Raw genomic sequence first — 26891 nt, 5'->3', positions numbered from 1 at the left:
AGAGCAAACGTTGCTATTGACCTGAATCCCAATAATCTGACGTTATTATGTGCCAACGGGTCATTTTTATATGAAGAATAAGCTAGTATATGTAGAATTGATTATAAAAGCTAAATGCTCTGGGGATCCCCTGCACTGAAATTAAGCTCAACAAGCTCCCGGGAAAGCTAAACAAAGTGCCCGAGTTTGTGCAGCTTTGTTTAGGCTGGGGATACCAAAAAGAAGAAGAGAGTATTTTTTACACTTTTGAAGCAGGTCTTCCAAAAAGATCATCTCACTTGTTAAAGCACTCACTGGATGCTTTAGGAACGCTGCAAACTAGAAAGAGGCTTATTCACATTTGTTCTCTTACCAATGTATTTATTAATTCAATATATCCAGAGCCAGTTTAGAACACGTAGGACCCCATTAGGGTCATTTCTGACTTTACACTAAGTCACTTTCCTGTTTAACTTCAAGGACGCTAACAGGTTTTTTGTCTCTGTAGATCAGAAGAGGTGAAGTAATGTACATAAGGTTACTAGCATATGAGAGGTGATATTTTTTAAACTGCAATAACAAATATATTCAGGGAGAAAGTGGTACATTTTTATCTACATGTAGTAATACCTGTTTTCTTCTAGGCACAATCTATACATAGCTTTCAATAATTTCAGAATTTTTGCTTTATAAAGTTTCAAAAATGCAGCAAGAGATTCAAACGCAATAAAATTCACATTATGTTTTTACCAAAATTGTAACTGTACAAACAATTTATGACTTAGCCAATTGGAACCACTGCGATTTACAGCATGAAAGATATAGCATTCTATATCAGAAGAATAAAATCCTGCAATTTATAACTACCAATTTGAGTTTCCTAACAGTAATGCTGTAAATTATTTGCCTAGGTTCATTATAACAGGTGTCTGACAAACAACCGTGTCAAACCTCAGTTTCAAGTCAAAATTGTCCTGTGACTGACACACCCGGAAAATAACGCAACAGAGCGATCATCACACTGGGTGAACAGGGAAACCAGAGCGTGGATTTGAGACAAAGGTAGTTCCTGCAGCGTTGTTAGAATATCACCGGGTGCCTCATTTTATCTCTAAGAGTGGGGCCAATCTGATGCTTGCCACGTTAGCAGTACCAAAAATCACTCAACAGGGCTGCAAAAGTTTGGGGAACATCTCCATAAACATAATACCTGTGCAAGCCTTATCTTTCCAAGCTCAACCAGAACTTCTGCATCGTTACAGATTTTCTATCGAATAAGATTACAAATGCTATGAATTCACTGCAAGCTTTTCAATTTGCAGGGATTTCTTCTAAAACAGAGGTTGTGAGTTGAAAACACAAATTACTTGGTGGCATTCCATGACCGCATAGGCAGGAGGCCAGACTGGACGACCATAACAGTCCCCGTTGGTCCCAAAATCTATGAGTCAATTAATGTATGAATCTGATATAATTTAGAAGCTTGTTTTCACAGGTCCACTTGAGATTAAATATAAATGGTTAAGCTGTAATTATTTTAACATCTGATATTTGTCAAGCAAATTACTTCAAAAATCAAACCATGACTTTCCATCCTGGTGAAAACATTTAATTACCCTAACTACTAGTAAAATTAGTTCAATCTGGTCTCAAATGCTTTCGGCTAGTGTTAAATACTGACGTGGCTATTTATCATCCCCACGGGTTCCAACGCTCAGGAACATTTTCCAGTTCCGCCAAGGAAAATGTTCGCACGCTCACCTGCAACGGAGGCAACAAACCCAGCTACCTGCGTCTTATGGTCTAGTAAGCGTATCCAAAGAGCTGAAGAGCAATATGATTATTGTGAAAGCAAAAGCTCTTTAGAAGAGCTAAAAACATGCATTTTTTGGATAAGCTTGAGAACTTTCTTTAAAAGCCCACAGAACAACAACTTAGGTCAATAAAACATTTGTCAATGACAAGATACCTGCAAAGCCAGCTATTTTGTTTAAATAAAAGGAAGTAATATTTGGGCACACAAGCAACCGAAGTTCTCCTGATTATTGATAAATAACCTCTCTTCTGAGGACCTGACAATTTTTCAATATCATGATTCACACGGAGAAAGTATTAAGGATGAAAGAAATATATTTTCATGAATCCTTCAATCCATTCTGCTTGCTGCCTCTGCAAATTTCTGCAGGAAAACGCTTCCACATTGCAACGACTTTTTTGGAAGCTGGCTGAAAACGTGCTGAGCCAAGAGAGAGAGGAAGGGAACTGTCTGCTTAGTAGAAGCAGAGTGTTGTTTCTAAAATAAGATTTCAAACATCAGTGTTGTATGAAGTTTCACTTATGGTTATTAATACGAGAGCGAGGGCAGTAAGCTGAGGTGGCAATATTGTTTTCATTTGTTCATACCGTACGTTTTCTGTGTTTGCTACATGACAGTAAAAAAGGTTCTCTGGAATCGCTCTAGTGCTGCGGTGGCTGCGAGTAGTGAGGTGAAACACAGCAGAAAAATAACCACCAGCCAAACGGCGTTACCGTACACTGTGACAAAAACTGGGTTTGATTGCAACAAGTTGGCGTCTTTAAAAATCGCACATCCCCAGTGCGTCACTCGTTCTGACGGTCTCCGTTTCACTTCTGCGGGAAGGTGGACTGCGAACGCCCCGTGCGAAGCGCACGGCCTGGTGAAGACCAGCCCCAGCGCTTCCAGCCAGAGCATCCAGGCCCTGCTGCAAAGCCCCGTGCTGCCCGAGCAGGCGACTCGAGGTCTGCACAGACAGTCGTGTTGCTGAAGAAGCGAATGAGCCTTCTCCTTCAAAATAAGATGTAGAGCAACCATCACTTCCAGTTAAGTAGAAGGGTAGATGCAAAGTTTATTGAGTTTAATGACATGGATCGTTCTTCTAGACGAGCTTTATCTGCTTCCATTTCCAAACTGCAGCTGCGGGATTTTGCTCAAGTAACCTCACCTCGAAAGCTGCTCCCTTCCAAGACTTTAGCGGAGTCTGGTCCGAGGAGCTTACCTTCCGCTCGGCGTTGCCCCTTCTAGGCTGGGACATGTGCATGGGTGGAAAGGCAGAGGAACCACCAAATGCACTGCAGACTGGTAGTAGCTCTGATCTTTAATCTCCCGCTGTTGATTAACGGTAAGGGCTTCTGTGAAGGACAATTGACACGGTGCAATAGGTCATCTTCTGGTCTCAACCTTGCCAGTGTAATCAGATACATGGCATGCTTAATAGAGGTCACTTAAGACAAAGATTAAAATTAACTGGAAGTCAATAAGGGAATAATAAAGGAAAATGATCACCCTGTTGCTCCCGCGCTGTAAGAGTAAACCTTGCACTGCAGGCCAGGAGTAAAAAAAATTTAGTCACTGGCGATCCAATAGGCCTTCATAAGCCCTCCAGCAAACAATTTAATGATTTCAGGTACCCTTTAAACTAAGTGGCCAATCACTGTTAAATCCTTTGGTATTCGTTGTAATAACATTGATCATGATGAACTCTTTTGGTATTAATGTGGATGTAATATATACCTTTTTAATTATAGAACAAGAAAATCCAATTACCCCTTTGCCTCATCAAAGTTCTGTGCTAGCTGTGACTATTTAAACATACATTATGAAACATTTAAACTGGGAGAGATTTTTGCGCAAAGCAAGGGCCAAATCCTGCTGGATGCTGCCCACCCAGCTGGTAGGAGTTGCAGGAGGGGCCGAGCGCGCTGAGCCCCTCTGCGGAGGTGGCCGCCGCTTTGCAGGCTCAGCTCTTGATCTCGCCCAGGAAGACACAAGCTAATGAGCAGCTTGAGGAAGGCCCTGATTAAAAAGGCAGGAAGCGTTTGTTTGTATAACAGAGTGGAAGCTGCTGTGAATGGTTAACACGGCTAGTTGGGACGCAATTTATTCTGTAGAAAAGCGGAAAAGATGGTGAGCCAATGGTGTTTTATCCCGTGTGCTATAGGCTGAACTCTCCACGCTGCTGACCCAGCTCCAGGAAACCAGCCCTAGTCCAGCTCAAGTAGACTGGAAGCAAAGCTCGTGTCCTTGCACGTCGCAAACCGCTGTACCTTGCCGGCCTTTCTCACGCGGCCAGGGACCTTCTCAACCCTCTGCCTCCGTACGTGGGCAGGGCCATGATCTACACGTGGGTCAGAGCACCAGGACTTTGCTCTGCGTCGCTAATGGGAGAGAAGAATATTTTTAAAAAATATTTTTTGGCCACCCCTTCCGCTCAGTCCCATAAAAGCGATGTGCATTCGCCAGAACAGCTGCCCCAGACTCTTCGCTTCGTAAGGCCCGCAAGGTAGAACGCAAAATATTGCAGAAACTTGCTGTTTAAAGGAGCCCGGCTGAGATTTTGCTCTTATTCCAGTTCAAAACTACCATGAAATCGCACACAAAAGAAAATTTCATGACACCACCGGTAGATTAATCTGAACGTAGTTGTCCCTAATGGCAAGTTGTAATGGAGGCAGCAAAGCACGCTGTATGCAGGCAGGTGTGCTATCCGACTAGGGATCAAGTGAGTTATGTACTACCATGATATATAAATACACTTAAACAATACCTGCTTTAACAGCAAAATGGCGTTGCAATCATGTCAGGCTGTAATTTGTAAGGTATCACCGAGCATTTATGAGCTAATTGCCTGATTTCTACAGCTCCGTTGCAACCAGAACCTGTTAATCTTGAAAGCGGCATTCAGAAAGAACAATGCCAAATTTTCACAATGCTTTAATGCTACATGAGGCAATATAGGATTAATAAAGATATTTTAAATGTATTAAATACTGCTCCTTCTCTAAAAATTGCATTATAGGAAACCTTTCTTAAACATTATTTGAATAAAGCCTCATTACTCACAGTCCAAAGAAGTTCATTAGGAGAAGATCACTTTGGAAAGCATTCAACTAACCAGCCTTTCTTCTCAGCAGTGAATTACATTAGCTACTTCCTAGTTATTTAAATCTTGAAATAAAAGATGTAAACGCTACAGTGACATCTTAAGATCATTGGTAAGGCAGGTCTTGCATGCACAAAAATGCCCAGCTGGTCTGGAGATAAAACAGATTGATAATTAGTTGCAAAATGTAACATTTCATCAGGAATATTTTGAATAATCCAATTTATCTTTGTCAGATAGGCGGCACGCATTTTTTTTCCTTTGGAGGCTCTTTGTTCTTTAACGTAATATTATAATTTCAGCCTCCTAATTAAAGCGCCGGCCGGTCGGCCCTGCCTTGATGTGGGGCGGCGGCACGCAGGCTGCCGGTGCTGCATGGAGATGGGGAGCCTGCCCGGAGCCGCACGCCCTGCCGCTGGCTCGCGGAGGGGATCAAAGCCCCCCCGCACGCGGAGGGGGCCACGCACCCCCGGCGGGGACCGCGGGTCCGGCGCTCGCCGAGCGGGATGCAGCCCGCTGCGTTGCTGATGACGGGATGCAAACGCCGCGGCCCTCCATCACACCGGGGCCGGGCCGGGGATGGAGCCCGGCCCCGCCGAGCCCCCGCCGCCCGCTTTGATGTTCCTGCCGGAGCCCTGCTAATCCCCGCCGGCAGCCGCCCGGAGCGGGGCACGGCTGCGTGTCTTTGCGGGGGGGAAGGCGGTGTCTTGCTGGGGAGGGAGCAGTCCCAGCAGCCTGCGTGACACACGGGTGGCTGCAAACGCGTCTGGAAGCCGGATCTGCTGCAATCGCAGCTAAAACGCCCACCTTGCCTTGAGCAGGCCCAGCCTTGAGCCCTGGCACGACTGAGGATACGGCTCAAGCAAACACAGTTTGTAAACGTGCAGCAAGGCTGGTTTCAAATGTGTGAAAGGCACAAGAAGCGCCTGTCTCACAGAGCTGAGCCCGGCTGGGAGAGCTGGGCCCACAGGGGCATCCTTCCCTGTGTGCATCTGCAGGAGCATCCTTCCCCATGCACATCTGCAGGAGCATCCTTCCCGTGCACGTCTGCAGGAGCATCCTTCCCCATGTGTGTCTGCAGGAGCATCCTTCCCTGTGCACATCTGCAGGAGCATCCTTCCCCATGTGTGTCTGCAGGAGCATCCTTCCCCATGCACATCTGCAGGAGCATCCTTCCCCATGTGTGTCTGCAGGCGCATCCTTCCCCATGCACATCTGCAGGAGCATCCTTCTCCATGCACATCTGCAGGAGCATCCTTCCCCGTGCACATCTGCAGGAGCATCCTTCCCCGTGAACATCTGCAGGCAGCCAGCTTGCAAATGCAAGGAAGTGTTTCCAGACAAATTTTAGCAAGCTGTTTCCTCAAAAGCAGTATAATACCCAAACATCTCACCCGATGGAAACCAGGCTGAAAGTTTTTCCATTAGCTCTTACAAGTCCTGATTCTCCGCTGCCGTGCAATTCAAGTCACCATTTACATGTGCAGAAAGGCGGTGCAAAGCCTACCTAGACCGGAGCGGCTGCGTTTTACACTTTGTCCAGATGTAAACAAGCCTATGTGATCTGCAGTGACAGGAACTCATGCCTACCCCACTTGCTGTAAAATGTTCACGAGGCTGTTGGCTATTTTATGTACCGATTCTTTTTCTTGTACTCTGCTCTGACTTTTTTAATTTCAAGTGATATTTGTGGAAAAAAATTAATTTGGAGACCTAGATTAAAGTTTCCTGTTCATCATTTCCCAAACTATCTTCAATAAGAGATGGAAGTCATCTATGCTTATCATGCTGCACCTCTGATATGATAATGATATCTGTACCGCCCAGAAAGTAGGTCACAGTAATTCTTCATAGCAGTTTTTGTAACCTACTCAGGGACTACAAGGCCAGCTATTTTAAAGATAATTCTGAATTTCTTTAATAAGATTTTATTGGATTCAGATAATTGATCCGATTATTGAAACCTGGGGAAAGTGCTATTGACCTGAATATATAAATCAGTAGCTCTCTTTTTCAGATGAATTTAGGTCATCACAAACTTATCGCCTCTGCGTGATGCCAGGCAAGGCGCTCGCTGCAGGCTGGATCAGCAGACGCGCATCCCCTGCTTGCTCCCCGCGGCCTCGTCCCGGTCTGCACGCGCTGCCCAGACCGCCCGGGCGCCTCGTTCCTCACTATTTCAAAACGTGTCCGACGACTTGAAGACTGAGTTGAGCTGATAAGGACCGGTTTCATTTGCAACAGCGAGAATCATGTCTCTTGCCTACTCCAATTTTTCTTTTTGGGGGGTAGGCAGCATCAGCAGATGTCCAAAGCGCCCAGGCTGCCTATCATCTCGTTTGCTGCAGCCAGCCCGAGCTTCTGCCGGTCGCCCGGCGACCCAATGCGAGGCAAAAGGCATTGCTTCTACTCCAATTTCTCCTCCACCTTACTCTTTATTTCCTTTCGATACCACTACCTATGAGATTTTTTTTCCGTAACTTTGAGCTGGAAACACCCGTTTCTGCGGAATCCGACCCAGCCGGCCTTCCTGCGCTCACTGTTTTCCTTTCATCCTCTCCGAGAAGGAGCAACGCGGCCTGTCAGTCATTTCTAATTACATCTCCGCGTAGTCCCTCTTGTTCATGACCTGCCTCGTTGCGCAGGGTGTCTCAGTGTGGCCAAGAGGCTGCAGCCGCTCCGCTCCCCCTGCCCGGTCCACAGCCACTCACGATTCCCGCCCGGGCGGTGCGCGGCGGTCCCCGGCACCCACGCCCCAGCGCCCGGGGGGCTCGCCGCTCGGCAGCTACGCGGCGGAAAGCCCTTTGCAAACCCGACGAAACTCCGTGCTGGCTGGATCCGGGCAATATGCAGGGATCTTCCCGCCGGTGATGCCCGCCCGGCGCGGGTCGCCGCAGGAAGGGCTCAGTCCGTCCCCGCTCCTCTCGCCTGCCCGGTGCTGTACGGAGTCGCGCAGGCACGCGTGCACAAAGGCTTCACCTCGCTGGCGAGGAAGGAAGAAATTACATTTCTGCACTTCTTGTAGTTTATCAGGTCTCAGTTCAGGATGATTGGCCTGGTCTGATTGTCTGGGTATGCCCCACTGGCTTGGCTATTGCTCACCCTATTTCCTTGCTTTAACGCAACGCGCTTGATTAGATCTCACACACCAGACACGGCAGTGATGGGCATGATAGAAATACGCCCGGAGACAGAAAGCTGGAACATCCTCATTCCCACTGGTCATATATAATGTGACTGAAATTATGTGTACAGCCACGTCTTGGACCTACCGCTGTCATTCGGGATCGGTTCCTGGCGACTGACCGTCTGCAGAAACAATACGTTGCATTCAGCACTGTCACTGTTTGTTTTCCACTCCTCAGCCATATGTATTTTTAAAATAAAACTTTTCCTTGACCTTGATAACCTCACTTTTGATGATGATGCTGAGTAATTGCTCTTTTTGTTTGGATTTTTCCTTGCCAAACCACAGCCTGAACAACATACCGGCAACGCTACCCTTCCTTCGCTGATCTTCGAATTATCTGAAACTCTGAAACAATAGGAAAGTTTTGTATAACCGGGTATAAATGCAAAGCCTCATAAAGCCGCAGAGCATTAATTTTAAGTAAGTACTGAGTTCAAAACACGGACAACTGCCCAGTCTTACACTGAATATTGTTGAATTACTCTCTAAAGCACAATTCATGGTGGTCTTTCAGGCTGGTCACCGCCATCCCCAACTTTCTGCTTTATTTTAAAATACTGCTGCCCAGGATGAACGGTTCAGGATACAACGAATGGGATGCCGTGCTGCCATCACCAAAGCATGGTGCGAGCATCTCTCTCATCTCCACGCAGTTTTGGTGGAAAACCTGGCTTTGGCTTCAACTGTCGTGCTGGAGATCGGGCGGCCACCACCAGCTGCTGGGGCGAAACCACCCGAGCTTGCAACCTGGAAACCTCGCCAGGCCTGAATCTAGTCCTTCCTAGCAACCTACTCATTTTTGCTTTTCTGGGATTTTTTCCTTTGTTCCTGCTTCTTTGTATTTACGTTGTTGTGGAATTACATGCTCTAATTACGCAAATATCTTGTCAGAAACCAGTCCAAACCACTGAGAATCCTAAAAGGGTCCCTTCCCTGCAGGCACGCCGTCATCGGCAGGCTCCCAAGAACTTTGCCTTTCTCCTCCATCCTTCTTGTACCACCGAGGGGGGAGAATTTGTCACTAAGCGTAAGTCTCTCAAAATTATGAGAAAATCATAAACAGACTACAGTCCCTCATGGAAGCAGAGAAAACAAATGTGTGATAGGCGAAATCAACCATCTTTAATTTATTTATCGTCAAAAAAGTAGCTGCATTTATTCTTAGCAGCGTCAAAAATGCCTCCAAGCCTCGCAAAACAAGTAAGGCCAGCCCGTGGGAGCAACATAATGCGGGATTTCAAGTTTTTCTAAACCCTTTGAGAAAATAAGTTTGCCATTGGATGAGTGCTGTAGAGTTTAATGGGCACAACTCACCATCTAAATAAAAATACTGTCAATTCTGGCACACATTACTTAAAAAAGAGAACCTATGAACCGAACGGAAATGATAATGTTATCTGGGGTTTTTAGGAAAAAAAAAATCTACAGTAGGATGAATCCCTCTATTAAATTTTACAAGCTGATATAAAAAAAGCTGCGTAAAGGTTGTTATTTTCTATTAACCGCTATAATGTTTTTCTTGAAGGCTCTCAGATAGCTCAGCAGGTGTTTTCTCAGGCATGATTTAAAAAAAGACAAAAAAATAAATAAAAAAAAGACTGCCTGGGCTGAGACCAAGCCACTAAGGTGAATTTTCCAGAAAGTCAAGTGAAACGTAAGGTCAGAATAAAAGCATTAGCATAACTGGGAGGATCATCTTCCCTTTCCAGATCCCAAAACGTATAGCAAAGCTGGATGCGGAAGAACCAAAGGAAGAAGCTGTGTGTCCATCACTAGACTGCAGGTTTCAGCACTGGAACAGCTTTAGAAACAGAGCAAAATACAATTAGCATCTTCTACAAATGCTGGCATCCAGCTAAGAGATTACGTGGGGGAAAAGCACCCGAATGGGAAGCTGGACTGGAAACGCGGAGAGGAACCAGTGCCCGGAGCGGCAGCAGGGGCAGCACCAGCACCGCGGAGAAGCGGCGCAACAGCAGCCTCCCGCACCCGCTGCACCCGCCCAAAGACATCTCGAGCTCTCGAGCTACCTGAAAATTAATACAGATTTTTTTTTTTTTTGGTTATTCTGAGTTAGCAAAATGTGTTAGAAATTTTCTTTTTCTTCGTACAGTTTGGTAGCAGAAGAATGTTAAATATATACTGGATATCAGCGACATCTAGTACAATTAGCACAGAAATTCTGGGTGCGTCTTTCTTCTAATCTATATATTATTTTGCTGTAAACTCACTAGAAAGATATCCCTAGATCTCTTACTTCTGAAACGTGGGTTTTAACTCTTTTTGGTGATCCTTTCCCATGAAATAACTGCAAGCACAGTTAAATTTGTGTATAATCAATATCCTCCTGCCGGGTTAATGGCACATGTGATAACATAAAGACAGTCCCTCTCCAAAACAAATTCCTGACACTTGCTATTAATCATTACTGTAGGGTTTTTTTTTTTCCTAAACCAAAAATAAGCAAGGAGTACGTCCTTTGTATGCACAGTCATAAAGCGATCATTTGAGAGAGCTATAGATTATCGTGTATAATACAATCTTTCATCATAGGTTTATGCTGGATGGGCTGCAAGATTTTATATAAACTGTAAATGGTATATAACTCAGCCGCATGCTGAGATGTATTGTTGAGTTTGCAGATTAACAAAGTATATGTACGAGCAGAGGAAAATACCACTTTTTCACCAGATAGAAGCCATCATCTTTTCATAGACTGAATAAATATGTCATTTCCAATCTCGAAACCACCATTTCAGTAAATTTTCAGAGCTCAAAGAACAAGATGCTACTAAAAATATATCTGTAACATTGGGATGTCTTAGCAGTCTCCTCAAAAATCCTTTTTCTCACAAAAAAGGTTTCATCTCCTTCAATAAAATCGTATTTCAATTCATCCATTTAAGAAACAGGAAAAAAAATATATTATTTATGCCAAATGGAGCCGAGATATACATTGTGATATATGTTATATTTGCAATATCGAATTAATCCTAAAGCAAAAGTAAGTTAAAGTCAGTACAAAAAGGAAAAAGTCAGAAAGAAAACACCACCTAAATTAAAGAACTCTTTTCTCTCCAGCAATTTGGTCAGCAGCCCTGGCTGTCATCAGGGGATAAATCAATTTGCAGCAGCTGCGGACAGCTATTTAAGTGCGAGCCCTGCATGGCTTAATTGGGGGAAGTGTGTTAAAAGTTGAAGGAGCTGAGTCACACCAAGTTCATGGTGCATGTGCATGTGCATGTGCATGTGCATGTGCATGTGCATGTGCATGTGGGCATTTCCTAAGAAGGTCTCTTGTTCCAAATTCCTAGTCTGGAGCAGCTACAGTAAGAGCAGAAGCTGCATTTGCCTGTAACGTCGGTTGATGTGCACCTTCTCTGGTGTGCACCTGGGGCAGAGCTGGGCCCATCCTGCTCCTCAGGGAGGCAAGGCAGGGGCAGAGGAGAGGGCTGGTGGTGCGGGATGAGTCCCAACGGCTCCCAAAAGCCTTGGAAAGGGTCAAGGGGATACTGCAGAGGGATCACGCAGCTCCTGGGAGCATCTTCTCCACTCCCAGCGGTTAATGGCAAAAGCTCTGGAGAATGAGATTATATAGCCCTTAGCTTCACCTCATCTCATGCAAATATCCTTACTCGCATGCAACTTTCTAATTGCTTATTTTTTAAACCCTCAGCGCCCCAAACTTTGGGAACTCTTGCAGGGATAAGTCCCACACCTCCCGTCTGCAAAATGCCTGTCTCTCTACCAGCCTGAGATAGGGTCCCCTTGGCTGCCTTTGGACAGTCCCGTATTCTTGCATCAGCAGAACGGGGAAAAAAGGTATCCTCAACAACTTTCTGAGTGCTATTCGCTATTTGATATCTCTCTATCATTTTCATTCTTGTTAGCCACAAAACTCATCTTCCAATCTTGACAGCCTCTCATCATGCACAAATCCAGCCCTGCGTCTAATCATTTCCATCAACCGTCTGTGAACTTTTTATATTTCAGCTGTATCTTTTTTTGAAATGGAAATGAATACAGCGTTCAAGGCAAAGGCATATCACCCCTTTATGTAACAATATTCAAATATTTCAGTACTATTTTCTCTCCCGTATTTGCATACGTGCTATGCTGTGGTTTGCTTTTCATCAGTGGTGCTGCGCCAGGAGAAAGCGATCCCAGCGACGGGAGCAAAACGTGGACATGGCAGATAGAAGTCGCCTGCTTGTCGCTGCTCTCGTATACAGGCTTCCTGCGCGACCGTGGGCGGGTCATTCCTTTCCACCATACTTCACCCCCAAAGGTGACGTGAAGATTAAAACTCGTTAGTAAAGTACTCGGGATCCCTCAAATAGGATGCACTTATTGTGTGTCCAAAGGAGAGTATGTTGCTTTATGCAAAGTCACCTCTTACCTCGGTCTGCTGGAGGGTTTTGGCTGTCCAAGGGTTGCAAGCAAAGGCTGGGTTGGTTCTTGATCCGAGAACTCCCGGGTCCTCTGGCGTAAGCGGTCTCTGCAATTGGAAGGAACATGTTATATTGTGCGCTCTTGGTACCCACTCAGTCCATTCAAAAATGTTACCTGGATAGTATAAATAATACTTCTTCTGCTTGGTGTGAGACCATGCTTGTTATGTCTAAATCCATTTGCTTTCAAATGTGTAAAAAAAGGCCTTTAAAAGCTGCTTCGTTCCTCCTGAAAGAAGGTGACAAAATGGTATTTTTTTCCGAGATATGGGAACCTCAATAATATAGCACACTAATCTCCTAGCCACAAAGGTATTTTAGAACTAAAGCAGGGTGGTTTTTATGGGTCAGATGTTGTTGTCCTACTGTACCACATCTTGTATCCTCCTGGTACCGCACATGTTTGTTCTCTACTTAATTTTTAATGTATGAATTTGTTTTTATATTAAAATTCAATAAAATTTTAATTATAAAACATAGTATATCACACTGAAGTATATATATCTGTAGAGACACACATCTGTGGTTTTACAACAGATGTGTGCGTCTCCGCAAATATTTAAGATGCAGATTTTACCACTAGAAGGAATACACATCCAGCTTGATTACAGCTGGAAATTTCAGGTAGGCCCAGGTTGAATGCACCTAAGCCAGCCATTAATCTCGAGAAAAGCGCTAAAAGTTGGTAACGAGATTTCGAACGTCACAGAGGACCGGGAGGAAAAGGCAGACTCGCAAGATGCTGAAACAGGTGGAGAACCTCTAACAAGTTTAACAAGTTTTTCCACCACCCCCAGTGTGTTTTTATAGGTGCGAATGCTTTCAAATTTTGCCTGGATTTTGCTCTTTGGAGCTCCATGGAACATCTTTCAGAGCATCTTTTCCGAAGCACACGTCTCCTTAGCACTCACTGGCGAAGGGCGTTTTTCTGTAGGTATCTCACGTAGCGTATGCACAGCACATTTTGTGCCAGCGGCTTTCTGGCAGGACTCTGAATATGCAGAAGTCCTCTATTCCTGCCTTATTTGTAAAACAGGATTGATCATATTGCCACTGAAACGAATGGGTGTACGTATCTGCCATGGCTGTTTTAGTCTATACGTTACTCCCTATAAGCATATCACCGATGCAAGATCGGACTCGGACATACGCTCAGCCTGGGATGAGAGGAAGAGAGGCAAAATGATGGTGAAGGATCATAATTTAAGGCTGGTTTCAGAGCTCATTTAAACTAATCAAAAGCGGTCGTGTAGGTATAAATCAAAAGTAGCTGCAGTGAAACAACGGTGATGGGAGGAGAAATGGGCCCTACGGGGAGTTTTAATGCAGAATTTTTCAGAGCGAAAGAGGGCAACAAGGTGTTTTTTTTCTGAGGAGCCACCAGTGTTCCCAGTTGCACCGGTGCCATTCTGGAGAGGCTCTTCGCTTGCTGATGGAGCGCTCCAGATCTCCACGGACGTACCTAGGGGCTAAATTTGGTCCATGGTACACAGGCAGATAGACAGTCTTGGAAAGTGAGCCCAGTCCACGCCGTCACACCCGTCTTCAGAGCAGCAGTGACCAGCGGCTTCCAAAAGCAAAATTACAGGTGGAATTTTAGGTAGGAAAAAAGCAACTGTGGATTTGGGGCTCGGCCGGGGCAGAGGGGCCATCAAAAGTTCTTTTCTCAGCTCCTTTATCTCTCTCACCGAACAGCAAACTTTCAATTTCTCAGCTTACGCTTTCAAATGAGAATATGGAATATTTAAATCCTCATCTGAACAATAAATAAAAATAAAGCCCCATAAATTATTCAGAGGACCAAACCATAACACGCTACAAGTTGCTTTGCGGTACCTGGTGCACATATTAAACTCCTAAATTGGCATCTCGTACTTTGCTACGCTAAACGTTACCGGAGAGATGAAATTCAGATCCTGCAGTGTAGTGTATTTTCCTATTCATTGCCCACATCATAAGGCTGACCCACATAATTTTAAGCGAGAAGCTGAAATCTTAACCAAACTCCACAGAGATTACATGTGATATTGTTTTAACTGCTTGCTGAACTCTTTTTATTATCATTTGTGCTTAATTTTGATGAAATAAAGTGAATAAATAATTATGTTTCACCTGGGAGTATGAAATTCTAGCAGCAAAACCATTTTTGGGGAGGGATAAGGAAGAAATCCGAGTCTGAGCAGCAAGGTCTGCAGGTTGTCTACATGTTTAAAATATTAATCAGTTGGCAACCTTTCTCCTCTGGAACAAAAAAAAAGAAAGAAGAAGAAGAAGAAGAAGAAGAAGAAGACAGACACATTGCACAGAGCCAGTCACACTCACAACTAGAGAAACCGTAAGATGATCCCTTCCTCAGAAAAATCCATCACCGTCTTAACTCCAAAACCACAGTTAGGTCTCAGGGTTGCTTTTCTTAAACAAACGAAATATCTGCTCCTTTTCTTAGAAGTAGAAGATGGCTGATGCGGAGGGGCAGCTTCTGTCGTAATTGCAGCGAGCTGTCATCAACACGAAATCCCGGCTAAGACCCGGGCTGGCAGCACTCGTGGGAAGCACGGCAAAATGGTAAAATATTCCACCTCGAACTTTTGCAGATGATGCAGATTTATGCTGCCTGCAAGACTCTGATGTTGCGTGCTGTCTTTCACCTTTTTCTAAAAAACTAGATTTTATTAATAATCTCCTTGGCGTTTACCGCTCTGTGATTTGCTTTTTAAAATGATGATGGTAACTGAAGTTCTTAACATCATAAATAAACTACAACCTTCCCGTTTCAAGAGTGTCAGTGCTGTTTGTGAGGAGCTTTCCCTTTTTTCTCTCCCTTTTCTTCTTCCCCAGAAAGCCTGAATGCACCATCTTCTCAGACTTTCAAATACGACACACAGATCTATTTTTAAGCACCTATTTTCAGATGCAGAAATAAACTCTTTCCTTATCCGTGTGCTTTTTTTTTCTCCACATTTTATGGGAAGAACGCCTGATATTGCGTTCCCTTCCCTCCCAGCCAACTTGCTCACTGTTGGGACTGGGGATGGTGGGACCACCGTGTGTGCAGCGCCAGCACATCCAGCCCAAAGTTCACTCTCACCCTGCCTTCGAGGACTAGAAAAACAAATTTCTTTTGCCACGATCCTTAGTCCTTTGAGAATCACAGCGTTTTAGGTGCCCCTGTTTTGTAAACCATCGGGTTTTGTACGTCTTCGCTTGTTAAAATGAAGACTGGACCCTCAAAACCCTTTGTAATTCCATCCAACAGCCATAACAAATACAAGTGCTTCCATAACCCAAGTATGAATTAAAAGTCAAATTACTTTATGGATTTGTTTATGTTTGTACACAAGGGACATCATCAAAACAGACCTGACCAGCTGAAAAACAATTTTTTTCTTAAGCACACCACTTCTCCGGTGGTGTTAGGTTAACAGGTTCAACTTTGAGCTGTTGCAAGCCAAGAGGGGAAAAGCAGCCGCACGCGGTGAATTTAATGAGTTCGGTACTCGTGGTACGGGGCAGCCGATGGTATTTGAAAGAAGCACGAATGTGTTACAGCAACAGTTTTAGCCAAAATGCCCTTCTCGGACTCATCCGGACGTGCTGGCCGGTGAGGTTTGCACGTGCCTGTGTCATGCAGCAAATTCGGTGCAAACCGGTGGCCACACGCCGGAAAGAGTTTGGCCCCTGGGTCGCAGGGACCATGAAGTCTGGATACGGTCCCGTTTTATGCTGCATGGCAAGGATACAATTTTAATCAGGGCTTTGTGGTGAGATTATTTTTTCTTTCTTTTTTTTTTCAATAGCTTGCCTTTCACATTTTGGGCAATCTAGCCTTTTTCCTGATTAAAATTTGGGATTCTGGAAAAAAAGTGACCTTTTGATGCCGTCTACAGAGTACTCCCACTAAACAGGCAATAAGTGAATCTAATAGACACCCCAACCCACGCCAAGTCCCATAAAATCAGGGTGTGAAGCATCAGGGAGAGAGGGATTCGTATTAATAATTCATTCCAAGCAACCCCCTGGAGCAGTTTTACTATGATATGCTATGCAGAATGCTTCAACACACTAATTAATATTTTCAAAGTGTTCCACGAGCCCCTTTTAAAAGCACTTTTGCCATTCATTGAACATTCTGCATTTTCTAAGTGAAAGATCAGTGCCGCTCCCCAAACCAGCTCACAACCTGCCCTCTGCAACGGAGACATCGGGAGCAGAGGAAAACACCCCCAACACAGCCCCCCCCCCAACATTTTAGACTTGCCGGATTAATAGCGTGTGCATCTTTGCTCCTCAAATCCAAAATTAACTGGAATAAATTATGCTCCCTTTGCAATACATGTAACCGAAAACGCAGGTGACCTCTAGAGATATCTAGTGATTGCAGTGAAGAGTCCCTGCCGCATTCCCCCTTCTAACTAATAGGGAAATAAAAGCCCTGTAAATAACTTCATATTGATGCAGCGCTAACTTCTTATGCACATTAACTATTGTTTCTTCCAGCGACTTAGAGCATTTCTGACTCTCTGGTCACAAAACGATGTGATTTCTTATCCCCGTTAACAATAAGACGTAATAAGGAGAGAGCCGGGCATGACACGGGACTAAGTTTGTGCAAAGATCGAGCGGTTGCGGATGGGAAAGGGAGAGGATAAGGCGCCCGGTGGTACCCCAGAGTGCGGCTCGAGTATGCAACAGCTCTGCTACGGCCCTGTAAAACACAGGCCCCCTTTGTCCTTTCAAGCACCAAATAGAGCATTTTTGTGGACTATCCGCACAGGGCTCCCTGTATCTCGCTCTGGGGTGAATGTCAGGATTTGACCCAAAAGAGGGGCCCTTAGCCAACTGCTAACACAGATTGCAGATTAGACTGTCCTGCCATTTCTGAAAAAGCAAAAAAATAAGATCTTCCGCCATTTAGACGGATTAGCTGCTCCTCACCAGGCGCCACGGCCGTGTGGCAATAAGCAGCGGAGGGACTGTGTTTCTACACACAAATATACAGTAGTTCTGCCAATGCAAATATTAATAATCGAGATAATCGTGTTGATTTTGGACACTCTCTTGAGAATGCCCTCTAACCCCAGCTTGGCAGTTTGCAAAAGACGCAGTTGAGCGCAGCTCTGAGCTCTCCCTCCCCGACTGCTCTTAACAGCACCCGTGCTCCTCGCGCCGGTGCTCGGCCGCGGTGGACGCGGGACCCCGCAGCCTGCAACCCCCCGCCCGGCAGAAACACCTGGGGGGGGTGGGAACCCTGGAAAACAGGGAAGGAGGTCTTCTGCCTGCGGACATCCCGACTTTTTAACAGGTTTCGGCACACTGCAAGACACCTGGTCTTCAGGAGCCATTCCCGGGTATGACACGGGGGGCAGAGATTTGGCCTTTTTGTGACGTTTGCAGCGGTTGCCCCGTTTTGCAATGCAGCAGCCTGGCACTGCTCACTTTTTAGGAGCGAGCTGGGCGCAGCTCTGCAAGGCTTGGCCCAGCTCCGGCAGCACGGCTCCGACAGCAGCACCGTCGCCACGAGGGCCACGGCTGAGGCTTGGCGAGCTCCGTGCCCGTTCAGCCGCCGTCCCGCCTGCCGACGCTAAGGCCATTTTTTTTTTCCAGCAGTAAAATGATGTGAAACTCGCTGGAAAATGCACCGGCATCTGCTGCCCGAATAGCAGCGCTGGCCCCGGGTGCTGCCGGCCGAGCCCCGACGGAGAAGTTTGAAGTTCTGCATCCCCAGCGACGGCCCCGGCGCGCGTTCCCTGGGCTCGCGGCGGGGAAAGCCGCGTTTCGGGCGAAGCGGGCGGCGTTGGGCACCGGCCTTCGGAAGCTGAAGAGTGCCATCGTGTGGATAAGGGACCGCGGAGCCGGCGGGGCCGGGGGGGGCCGTGCGGCCGGGCCCCCAACGCCTCCTCCACCGCAGCCCACCCGCGTCTTGCAAAGCCACCGGCGTCTGCAAAAAATACCAGCCCAATCCTCTTTGCTCACCGGTTTTTTTAATATGCTCCTTGATTCTTATTATCATTGCACTTTACCGCTGGTTTAAGTTTTTTATTTATAGGACGCGCTTTGTCCTGGCACAAATCATAGGAAACCGAATAAACCATGGTACAGGGGAGCAAGAGGAAAATAAATGTCTTCATCCCAGGGCCCTTTCCTTTGTGTTTTCGGATTACAGGAGTTTGTACACCGTGAAGTACCGTGTTTTCCTTAATGTTATCGCCAAATGACAAAAGATAAACTGCTATTTGTGCCTGTGGTTTAGCAGCACATAAAAGACCGTATTTTTAATTAAAAATCCATAAGGTTTTGCATCCCATCCGCCTTTAGTAGATCTCAGTTATCGCCCTTTTTCACTGAAAGCAGCCTGCTTTTGAAAAATAAAAATAAAAACTCAAGCGGGCGCTGAGGCCCCTTCCCGCAGCCTTTCCGGGGGCGGCGCGTTCGCACCGCGGTGGTGCCACAACAGCGGCGAGCGACGCAGAGAGGGGGGACATCAGCGTAGGAAACCGCATCTCATTTGTTTGAAATCCGCAGAAGTCTTAATCTTTTGGGACGTATTTTTACTTTACATATTTGTTAATGCGAGATGTTCCCGTTGCCAAATACGCTTAATATGCAAGTGGAGACGGATTCTGCTTTCACCCCCTTACTCGTCGGGAAGGGAAAATAAATCTGCTTTCGCGTTGCACGGCTTTGCCTCGTGCACCAATCCTTTAAAATGCCAGCCGAGAAGCCCAGGCACAAATGTCACCGGGAGGGTGGGTTTCCCCTTTGCGGTAAAAAATGTTGTGTCAGAACATTCTCGCGCTCTGCTTTTCTAAACAGATGTTGTCCTGGAGCGGGGAGAAATAGGACAAAGCTTTTAACGCCGGGCACGTTTAATCCGAGTGTTAAATCTCAGCGGCCGAGAGTGGCTCTTACAAACTTCGTTTTAAAAGCAGACCAGGCGCGGGGTATTACGGCCCTACAATTGAATAATTCATATTATTTGTGATCATTTAGGAAAGCTGCTGAAGGGGAACAAGGAAATATTTTGAGCAGTACAGAGGACTGTCCGTCAGCAGCAGGGGGAAGAGAGAGAGACGCCGGCAGCGGCCGCGGGAGAAGAAGAACATCCCTGCGCCGAATAAATGCATCGGGCCGGGCTGAGGGGAGGGTTGGAGGCTCCTCTGCCCGGCTTCTCCAAGGAGAAAGGCTGCCGGGAAAGCCATGCAAGTCCTCCTTAGCTCGGCCCAACTCCCTCCGCGGGCCGCTCCAACGCACAATAGCTCTTTAGGGTCCGGAGCGAGCCCTGTCCAACACGCAGCCCCTCTATTACTGCCTTTGCCATCACTCATATGACGGTAATAAAATTAGTAGCTGTTTCACTTACACTAGTGCTGCGATTTACCTCGTCTAATAGACAACGCAAATGCTAAAAGGCACATATACATCTTCATTATATAAGCTGGTGCCTGAGTCATTTTCCTCCAGAGACAGTTTTATTCATTTTTATACAATTTGCCTACTGTACAGTGCAGATGGTTTCTATTAAGTAAAATATCTGTTTGCTTCCAAATTTTTAGTTTTCGTGATTAAATTACTTTAAAATGATGGTGCATTGTATTATCCTCTTTCATGACTTAATTTAGTTGCAAGAGCACAAGTATAAGCTCTAAAACCCGGTTTCACCCACTCAGAAAATGGATATTTTGACCGCACACTGGGACTTTGTCAGGTCAATTTTATCCTCACGGCAGCATTTTCCCATAAGCCTTAAGTCTGCGGGTTGTTTACTAAGGGTGTATCTTAACAGCGGATTTAAACAAAAGCTCTGGATGCAATCGTGGAAAAAAAATACGCCGAATTATTGGGCGGTCGTAACCCAGCTCGAGCTCGTTAGCCGGTAAGCGTGCGGCGCATCCCCGGCCGCTGCAGGGCGAGGGGTTCGCGGTGCGAAATGGATGTGCCGCGCTACGGTCATGCCCGTGCTGCCATCCCGTGGCCATCGCCGCACGCTGCAGACTCGCGTTTTTTGGGGCTGCCGCCGCTGCGTTAGGCACGGCCGGCGTTTCCAGGAGGACCCCCTTGCCGCTCCGCTGCGGGGTCGCTCCTGGGAGCCCGCTGCAGGCAGAGACAACTCGCCCGGCGGGAGGAACAGCTTTAGCTCCCAGTGATTTAGTTGCCCGTCGGTACCGCAGCACCCTGGAGCGGCACCGTGCGCTCAGGACGTCCCCAGGGTGAGGGGACCTCCGTGGCTGGGCAGCCGAGCACTCGGTGCGCAGCAGCAGCATCACCGCCGCTGACGTGCCCTGAGAACGTGCCTGCGGGTCAGGAGGGCCCATACGACAACCCGGACGCACACGCAGACGCCAGGCGCTCGGAGAGCTGATAGAGCACTCCAGAACCACAAGAAACTACCATTTATGTAGACACTACATAGTAAGACAAGCCTGACAACGAAAGATTAAACTGTCTGGCTTTGGGGCAACAGAAAATCTACAAAGAAATAGATACAGAAAGAAAGAAAGAAAGAAAGAAAGAAAGAAAGAAAGAAAGAAAAAGAAAGAAAATCAAATGATAGGGTGCCTCTCGACCAGCCCTCGATGCCAAATACCACCTAAAACTAAGCTAACACAACTTGGAGACGCACTTAGAGCTTTACTAACTGTCAGAAATGCAAGCGAGGCAAACTGGTGAGGGAATAAGTGATCCAGTTTCATGATCTGCCATGGCAATAAAGTTCCCTCCCAGGGACTGCTGGACTGAGGCAAATCCTAAACAAGTGGCAGCCTCGAGGAAAGCTGATACACTTCTGGTGGCTCATGCGTACAGTAGCACAAACCCTTTCCGTTCCCTGCCCAGCCAAAAAAGAAAGCTTGTCATGTCTGCCAGCACGCACAAATCTTCTGGAGGAGGAGAAGAGAGAGAAACAGGCTTCGGTAGCGTGTCTTCACGGTGCCAAACAAAAACCCATCGTCACTGCAGATAATCTACTGGCAATGGCAGCACTTACTCGTAAATCAGACGAAGCAAAGTGTTGCTTTCACATCCATTCGAGATGTTCAGGGAAATAAGGATCTCATCTCTTTAACTGACACAAAAATTACCAGTTACGTTAGAAAGGGCACATTTTCAATGCTAGCAAAAACGTCTTACGTTCAGCTCATCCTCTGCCTTTGTCCTTGATAACGGCCAGGTGAGAAAAACTTACAGGATCCAAGAGTAACCTCTGGGGCCAAACCCATCCCGCTGCAGCCAGTGGTCCATATAATAGACGTTTCACCAGAAAGCTCCCCGAACACCCACCCCACGTCCCCAGGCACCATGTCAAAGGATATAGGAGCACCCTGACACAAACTTCAGACCACTGGCTGAAAACACCCAAAGTGACCAAATTACAATATGCCACAGTTATGGAGAAACGGAAGTCGAGCACTTCACCATATCTCCGTATTGGCAGGAGAAATGGTAGGTGAAAATGCTCAGATAATTTTGGGTAAAGTATTCATACACATACAGCCAAATGGAAAGCAACCACACACACAGATTCTCAATACGGGTTGTAATCTTTCCGCTATCTCATCTCTACATTTAGAGATTTGCTGAAGATAGGAAGCAGGACATTGTACAACATACTGGATATCAGTGAAACATATGACTTTTGTTAGTCTATTTGCCATCTCCCTGATGATGGCAACAGGGTAGGCAAACTCCTCCTACAAACTCAGAATAGTCTATTATTTTATAATTTTAAGATGGAAAGAAAACAAACAGACCTTCAAACTTTGAATTTATCAGAACCATTTCAAATAGTCTTTCAAAAGATGCCCTTTCTGAAAGATAGCTGCACTGGCTGCACCTATCCTTGCCAAATAATTCATTTACAGATATCCAGTAAGGTTAAGGAAGCAACTAGAGCAATTGTGGTTTAGATCCGTAGGATGATTATATGTGGTTGATGGCACAGGGAAATGTGGTTGCCAACTGAAACAATACTGCAAACGAATTCTAGGTAACCAACTCCAGCACAGCCAACATTTTCTCCAAATTAAATCTCACCCTATCTTAACCACAGAATGCATTTGTTTCCTGGCTCCTAACACACAACCTCGTTCTCAGTATACACTGGATTTTTGCAAGTACAATGCTTGAAATATGTAACTGTAAAGCTGCTATCATAAGGATGATGTAAAGCTTTTGACCATGTCCAGTGTGAACCACATTAGTGAGGAGTGGACTGTCCTTGAGCTGAGTTCATGTGCACTTAGCAAGAAAAAGTGTTGACCTGAAATTCTGAAGATATCACTCCCAGATTGTCATTTTTGAGCTTCTGTTCTCTTAAAGTATGTGTACATTAGCAATTTAGTGCAAGCCCAGCACAGGACAGAACTGTAATGCTTTTGAAGGTTGCTGGTCCCTAGAGCCAGCAGCATTTTGAATTTTAACTTCACCAGAAAGTTCTGAACGTACTAAAAATGGGCACTGCAGAGCAGACAGAGCACACCATAGTGCCAAAGCAAAAGTACTGAAGCAGATTAGGTGTTGAACCATCATTACAACGTCTAAACAAAAGCAATATCTTAGTATATGGTGGTAATCTTAGTATATGGAGGTATCAGAGAAACAGCCAAATTATTTCTTAAGGCAAGTGAGGGGAAAAAAGCGACAGAGTTGAAAAGGCACACTGGTTTTTAGACGACAAGCAAAAGGATTGCGATAGGAAGAATCAGGACTGTAAACAGTGAGGACAGTTGAAGGCGGTCATCCACGGGGTCTCGGCTCTCCCAGTAGCCCAACGCTGCTGTATTTCCTGGGCTGAGGAGTACTACGGAAATGAGACCCAGAGGGCAACTGGTTCACCTAGATGGTTCACCACAGATGGTTCACCTGGAAAGATGTACGACGGTACAGAGGCACCTGTTCACACCCGCTCTGGAACCACCTTCCCTCTTGAATGTTACGGAACAGATCAAAACCCAATGGCAAAAAGGAATAATGCCGTCAAGTCATCCAACTATGGAAAAGACACAACAAAAACACCACTGTCACGCTCCTTCGCCATGCAAAGAGAGCACAGAGTCACTCGCAGCATGCCAAAGTTGGGCTAGAAACAAGTTCTTGCCCTTAAAGTGAAGTGACCTGCTGAACAGCTTTGAGTTCAGAAACAGCATGACAGAAAGCTGTCTTCAAAACACTGAGAAAGACCATACGGTAGCGAGAGAGTGTCCAATTTAACTTTAATTGGATCAAAATACGACCAAGCCAGAGCAGTTATCTCTCGTTCAATTCAAAGGGCAGCGAACAAAATAATTGGCTAACTGTTAGTGATATAAAACACAGCCACGTTGCTAAAAAGTCTTCAGAACAGAAACACTTCAAACAGAGCTGCCTTCACCATCGCTGCCATCTCGTTCCAAGTATTTTTAATGCACAACGATCGCGTGCACTTATTGGACAGGAAGGAGAGGGAGTGCTGTAATTGGTACTGTTCGTTACGGGCCACGAGCAAAAGTCCATCTTCCAATGAAGAGTGAGCACTTGTCCTGAAAACATTTTGTTATACAAGCTCCCTATTGGCCTTTATCGTGATGACAGTTTGGGGTAAGAACGCATAAATGGAAGCGTAAATGCAATATGGCAGTATTGGAGGAGAAAAACAGAAGAACTCAGGGAAAGTGAAAACTATTCATTTCTGTAAACTAACAAACAGACAAAACCTTTCCAAAGGCTTTCAGTAGCGTGCACTTTTTAAACTAAGTGCAGTGATGTCTAACAACTGGCTCCACTGTAGATGACAAGGTAGCGCATTAATCCCTAGCTCAGAAAAATGCTTAAACCATAGTCTCAGCGGGACCATTTGCCTGCCTTTGAGATCAAGTTTTTAAAGGGAAATTAAGTCTCCATCTTAAAGCCTTGGAGTGTGAATTAAGGGACATACTTTCAGGAAACACACTTTCCAGGCCCTGCTTCAACATAGGTGTCTCGTGTGATCGTGGGTGAGTCACTTATGCATTCCGTACATCAAGTCCAACCTTATAAAACTCTGCCTCACACCCATACTTAATGCCAAAACCTTATAAGCCCTGAGACTGTCTCTTAGCAAGTTTTTAAGGCACCTGCTATATGGAGATGCATTTTTGGTTGAAACCATAATGCAGATAATAGCTGCTCATAGATATTCACAGATCAGCATCAGCGGACCAGTTCTGCTCTCGCATCTGGTGAAGTAAATACACATCTTTGCTCATGGGGGCTGATGCAAATTTATACCTCCTGCAATCGACACTGTGATTTTAGCTTCGGCAGGTGACCAGTCTAGGGAGAGTATTTTCTGTACCTAGCAGTCCTTAAACCCGATAACGGACTAAGGCTTCCAGCAGTAAAGAACTTCCCTTATCTGCCGAATATCTCGGGTTCTAGTAGAAAGAGCGGATCCCTGCTGGCTGCAGGCCAGCTGAGAAGTAGAAAGATTTATGAAAACTCCCAAGAAAATGTTTCAAACAGCTGTAATAGAAAGGAAATCCATGCAACATCTGAATCACAGAATTATTACCCTGTCACTCCATACAGTATTACCAGGGTCCCTCCAGCAACTACATTATTTAATAGACCATTTAATAGACTATTACGAATCCAGTTGTCTTCATTACAGCAAACAGGCAAATGCACAGATAATGGAGCTATTTTGTGAGCAGAACAACTGCTTGGAACAAAAGGTGAAACAACGTACTGATAAACAGAGAAGTCGCATAATTGGCGGGAGTGAGAATTCATTATGTGGCTGAAAAACGTAAAATTTCAGACACCAAGCAGCTTAACTCTTACGCTATCTTAGAGAGCAAGGAAAAATAAACAAGTCAATAAATAAGAAGGGGAGGGAGGAGACATGTGGTGCTAATAACCTGAAATATATCACATCTTAAAGTGCTTGCACAGATGTTGAACATTTTTTAGGATGAGTCAAGACACTGACTGTTTCTCCAGGACAGCCCCAACATCTGTAAACAATCAAAACGGAGACAAGGTCTAGTATTTCACATAATTCTTGCAGAATATGGTGATTTAATATTTGTAGGGTCATGATTCAATTCTAAAGTAGATGGGAGTGGGTGAGCCAGGGTCTGATGCTAGGAGGTACCGAGCACATGAAAGAGAAGAGAGAAAAGCGTGTTCAAGAACACGCAGGAGAACGTAACAGATTACGGCATCAGTTCCTAAATCAGTCCTACCTGCGACCCTGCGGCAGCATCGCCAGCCAGCAGTACGGGATTTAGCAGCTGGAGATTGGAAAGCAGAACTAGCAGATGCAGCGCTGAACCAAAGTCCCGTGAGAGGGCAGGCGGCCAGGGACGTCACAAAACTTTTTTCCATGACACACACAAATTCAAGATGAAGAAAAAAAAAAACCAAGAGAGTTCTTTTCAAATACCAAGCTTGCGACGCTTTTCCGAAACAGGATTTGAAAGAGCTGCCTGATAAGAAATATATGTGTTAAAAAGAAAAATTTACAGACTAACGTCCTCCTTCACCATTTCCCACGCCGTTCGTCTTCGATGGTGACTTAGCAAACCACGCCGAGTTCGGGACGGGGAGCAGTGCCAGAGGCTGCCGCCGAGTCGCGAGACCTTCCCCACCTCCTCTTTGCAAAACCGTGGGAGTGCATGCTGCTTCCCCAAACGTTGCCGTGATTTGGGTAAATCGGCATCCTCTGCAGTCTCAAAAGGAGCCAGAAAATCTATAGCCGAAATAATCTATTTCTCTCTCTCTTTCATTCTGAAAAAATCCACATGTTCAAATCTGAACTCTCCGGCTTTTCCAGGTCTAGCAATGACTGCAGGGTCTAGGAGGAGACGGAGGATCGTTTTTACAGAGGAGCTCTTAGGCTCCTGGTGAGCAGAGCCCTGTGCCCAGCTTCCCCGGGCTGCAGCTGGGGGATCGCACATCTGGGCGCAAATAAGGATTGCTTTTTCCGAACACGTGTTTCAAAAGCGTTCCACGTGGTCCTGTGTTGCTCAGATGAAACTGGTCACTAATCTTGCTTTTCCACTCTCGGCGGTATAAATTAAAGCTCCTCTAACAGGGTTTAGTCCAGAAAGACTCCTTGAGGTGGTCGCGAGCCACTTCCAGAGTGCAACCTGAGATAAACAATTTGGACGTTTTGATCCTTCGCACACTTCAGCTTGAAAGGAAAGTAAAATAAGCATGTGGGCTTTCAGCTCGGCCCATGTGCAAGCAATTTTAGAGACAATTAACCTTTCAGTGAGGAGCCTAAAAACACAGCACCGCGCTGGAGCAGCGCACGGGTGCTCGGGAAGCCGCACATGCAGTAGCTCTCACGTCCAAAGGCAACTTTGAGAAGCAGTCGGTCCGCTTTTCCCGAGTTCCTGCTGTGCCTTGAAA

General features: G+C 45.8%; 1 long non-coding RNA gene across 2 annotated transcripts; it reads right to left on the bottom strand.

The window, feature by feature from the left end:
- Nucleotides 1–356: 356 nt before the first annotated feature.
- LOC135328769 (uncharacterized) lies at nucleotides 357–26516 on the bottom strand. Of its 2 annotated transcripts, none has more exons than XR_010389807.1 (3): nucleotides 25721–26516; nucleotides 12470–12568; nucleotides 357–3129 (listed from the first exon to the last, which is right to left on the bottom strand). It is a non-coding gene; the product is annotated as an uncharacterized LOC135328769 (long non-coding RNA). The 2 variants fall into 2 exon arrangements; XR_010389808.1 differs by lacking the exon at nucleotides 357–3129 and adding an exon at nucleotides 8962–9871.
- Nucleotides 26517–26891: the final 375 nt, after the last annotated feature.

Source organism: Dromaius novaehollandiae, chromosome 6 (genome assembly GCF_036370855.1).
Source record: "Dromaius novaehollandiae isolate bDroNov1 chromosome 6, bDroNov1.hap1, whole genome shotgun sequence".
Taxonomy (NCBI): Eukaryota; Metazoa; Chordata; class Aves; order Casuariiformes; family Dromaiidae; genus Dromaius; species Dromaius novaehollandiae.
Note: the sequence above shows the minus strand (reverse complement) of the source record. Positions and strands in the feature narration are given on the sequence as shown.